Source organism: Lagenorhynchus albirostris, chromosome 3 (genome assembly GCF_949774975.1).
Source record: "Lagenorhynchus albirostris chromosome 3, mLagAlb1.1, whole genome shotgun sequence".
In the NCBI taxonomy this organism is placed as follows: Eukaryota; Metazoa; Chordata; class Mammalia; order Artiodactyla; family Delphinidae; genus Lagenorhynchus; species Lagenorhynchus albirostris.
In genome coordinates, this window is record NC_083097.1 from 150,201,924 (window position 1) to 150,206,346 (window position 4,423).

Consider the following 4,423-nt stretch of genomic DNA (forward strand, 5'->3'; position numbering starts at 1 on the left):
TATAACTGAATCACTTTGCTATACAGCAGAAATTAACACAACATCTTAAATCAACTATGATTCAGTAAAATAAATTTTAAAAATATCCAGAAAAAGAAAGTCTATTCCATCTTATCATTTTCCTACGGCTTGGGTGAGTCTGTTTTAAATGAACCTCAGTGAGGGCTGCTACATGCAGTTGTACAGTCTGTGCACTGCACAAAGATGCCCCTGGGCAAGGGAGTGAGGGGGAGCTAGAATCCACCAGGGGCTCTGCTTATAAGCTGGGCCAACCTGGAGCTGCTTTAATCACAGGTAGGAGAGCCTTTTAGTAATTTGTCTGCCAGAGAGAGTGACCTTTTGTAACTTCTACCAAGGTATTATACGTGCCAGCTGGGGCCCTGAGTCTCAGACTGATCAACATTATCAGAAATTCACGTATCAACTCAAAGGTTTCTTTGTAGCCTCTGCTTTTAGGACAGTCCTGAGGCTATTTCACCGGCCTTTCCCTCTGCCTGGAACACTCTTCCCTGATCTGGACTGGCTCCTTCCCTCCTTCATCAGGGTCTCTGTTCCAATGTCACCTCCACAAAGACGCCTTCCCTGAACATCCCCTCTAAAATCAGCCCCCTCTCCATCCTTACCTTGCTCTATCCTCTTATCCAGCTTTCTTCATTCCACTTTTCACTCCCTGAAATCCTGTATGCATTGGATTATTGTCTGTCTCCCATGGGAGTGTAAGCTCCCCCAAGCGAGGGACTCATCCTCATTCACTGGTGCCTGTCCAGCGCCAGCACAGAATAGATGCTCAGTAGATGTGCGTTGGATGGATGAAAGGACTGGACCTAAAGGACGAGCAGGATGTCATATTCTTTTCAGAAAAATTATGGAAAAGGAACGGCAAGTCCTTAACCTGAGCAAAAAGAAATGTGAAGTATTATTTCTCCCTTATTTCTCTCCTATTATGTTAAGATTAATTTGACTAATGAACCAGTTTCTTAAAACGCATAATGGAGTGACTCAGCTTTCTCAGAAAAATCAACATTGTGTTTAGCCTCCAGAACCTGTTTAAGACATAATTGGCTTCCAAGTGATATTCAGCGTTGCTTTATTTTAAAACAGAGCCAATTCATGATGTGTTTTTCAGATGCTTTGTGTGTGACACACTGAGTTTTCACTCCCAAACAAGAATGCTTTCAGGATTATTGTCTGCATATTTGAGGTACAGAAGCCTAAGGCCTGTCTGCCTGCTGCCCACAGGCCAGCCCCCATCTTGGGCAGATGGCAGGTCAACTCTGCAATTACCCACAAAGATCCCTGTAGCCAACTACCCTCACCTCAAGAACAGGAGGGGCCACTTTTAATCAACTGAAGGATGATTCTGTGGGTTTGCTGTTTGGTCCATCCCTTTACTGCTGTGATCCTCCATCCCTGGCTTCACACTGAAGCATTAAAAATCCAGATTCCAGGGCTTCCCTGGTGGCGCAGTGGTTGAGAGTCTGCCTGCCGATGCAGGGGATGCAGGTTCGTGCCCCGGTCCGGGAGGATCCCACATGCCGGGGAGCGGCTGGGCCCGTGAGCCATGGCCGCTGAGCCTGCGCATCCAGAGCCTGTGCTCCGCAACGGGAGAGGCCACAACAGTGAGAGGCCCGCGTACTGCAAAAAAAAAAAACAAAAAAACAAAAAACTCCAGATTCCAGGTCCTGCCTGTTAAGATCCTGATGTAATTCATCTGGGTTGTGGCCCAGGAAATTGGATAAAATTGAGAAGATTTTAAAGATCCCCAGGTGATTCCAAGCTGCAGCCTTTTAAAAGGACCCTGGTAGGACTTAGGCAAACAGCATGAAATCCCGCTCTGCCGGCGCTCTGCCTCCATAAATGCCCTAAGCTGCTCATTTGTCCATTTTGCTTTGCTGGTCCCTTAGTTTTCCCTTCTTGGGCCCTGGCCCTGGCCCCATTCTCTCCCTAATCTCTCCAATGAAGGAACCCATGAGGATACTCTTTCCAGCTTTGACCTCACCCCTCCCCGGGAGGATTCCTACATGCCCTCTAGCTATGCACCCCTCTCCTGTCTGGGTGCCTCATCTCCACCTATCCCCACCCCTTGAGATCTACAGGCAAGCCCACCCCACACCCATCGTTCCCCACATGGGCCACAGCTCTCCCACCCATGCCCAACCAGTTGGCCTCTATGTTATTGCACATACTGCTCCCCCTGCAAAGAATGTCCTTTCCTGCCCCTTTACCTTGCTTTCTCCTACTTGTCCCTTAAGCCCTGGTTCACCTATTACCCCCGTCAGGAACCCTTCCCCAACATGTACACAGAAAAGGCCAGTTGGGCCTTCCTCCAGGCTCCATGTCTGCTGCTGAGACCACCTGGCTCTGCCTGTGTTGGGCCCTGAGTGTCTTACCAGCAGGTAGACTCTGTCTAACTCACCTCGGTGGCCGCTGTACCCTCATGGGCCTTAACCTGATGCAGCATCAGAGAACGTGGTGAGTAAACCAACAAACAAATGGGACATCAGAGAAAACTAGGACATTTGCCTTGGTTTTCAGGTGCATCTCTGTTTGGGCTACAAGCAGTCACTTAACATTCCTATTTTTAACTTTCCAAAGTAAGAATGATCAGAATGCAGATGTGGCATGACGATGTTTGAAGTACAAGAAGCAAATGAGTGAAAAATGGCCTGAATCCAGCCCACAGATGTTTTTTGATTGTCTTACCTTGTACTTAAAATAACTTAGCAACATTCAAAAACTAGGAAACTCTACATATTTTGTGGATTTCTGGTTTTTCTTGAAACAAATCAGTAGATGTGGCCCCTCGGAGCTCATACTACCATGGCAACAATGTGCTGGGCTGGGAGGACTCTGCACTCTCCAGCAGATACGCCCCGACCACTCGGCCCAGCTCCATGCTCTCTTCTGTTCTCATCACCAAGACCAAGACCCTCAGGCCCTTTGAGCTCCAACCCCTGGTCTCCTTTAACCTTGCACATGGCGATTAGCATGTACTCCACCATGCACTGTGGTGTTAAGAGCATTTAACCTGGAATCAGGCAAACCTTCAGTCATAGAAGCTGCGTGGCGTTTAGGTACATTACTTCACAGCTCTGAGCGTCCTTCTTTGCCTTCCAGAGCTCACAGACAAGAAGAGGAGATAGACCATGATCATAGAAATTTATGTGATGAAATAAGTCCCCCTACAACATTAATACCAAACATTTATACCAAAGTGTGTACCCAGTGGAGAGTACAATACAGTGCCTGACAAACTGAAGGACAGCTCCCTAGAGGAGGTGTCTTTCATCTGGGTTTTGAGGGATGTGTAACAGTTTGTCCAGGAATCAAGACTCTCTGGGGAAAGGCATTCCAGACGAAAGCTGTACAAAGGCCAAGAGGAAGAAAACAACCTGGTACATTCTAGAAACAGTGAGTTGGTCGATGTGCCTGTATCAGGGTGTAAGGCAAAAGATGTAACGGATTGGAAGTTAAGGTCAGTATCAAAAAGCCGTGAATACCATACCAGGGAGGTTGGACTTTATCAGGAGGCAAGAACCAACTTTCACATGGGGAGTGACGTGAGCTTCAGATCTTGGTAACATCACTCTGGAGGCAGAAATTAGGTGAAAACACATGCCCCAAACATGTGAACCAAATGCAAAAAAAGAACTGCTCTTTTATCCATAAAAAGATTGTACATGACTGTTTATATCACAGCTGCTTTATTCATAATAACCAAAAACTGGAAACACTGTAAATGTCCATCAATTGGGAAATGGACACAAAATTTGTGGTCTATTCATATGAAGTGGAATTCTACACATTAGGAAAAAACAAACTACAGCTACATCCAACAACATGGATACATCTCAGAAACATGCTGAGTGAAAGAAACCAGACACACATGCAAAAAAGCACATACTATATGATGCCATTTAGCTAAAGTTCCAGAACAGACAAAGCTAATTAGAAATTAGTGCTAGACAGCTACAGAAAAGTTTTGATGTGGGGCTGGCACGTGACCGCGGCTCAGCCAATCAGACGCGCCTGCCCAGGCGGTGGAGTATCCGTTCCAGCAGTGGCTGTAGTAAGCAGTTCCAGGAGCATGAGTAACTCTTGTGTAAGCTGCAGGGTCCGACATCCGGGGTGGAGGCCGTAGGATCCTCACCACAGTGGCGCTGTGGCGTGATTTGAGCGGGGAGGGTAACTGCGGCAAGCATTGTTCAAGGAGCTGAGAATACAGTGGCAGATAAGGCAGACAGGACCCCCGCCCTTATGGTGGGACATTCTAGTGGAAGAGACGGAGAAGAAACAAGTCAACAAATAAGTCAACAAGGTGATTTTGGATAGTAATAGTGCAGTAAAAGAAATAAAAGAGTGATGAGCTCCAGGGGGAGTGGGAGGGGCTACTCCTACTCAGGTGGTCAAGGAAGGCTTCTCT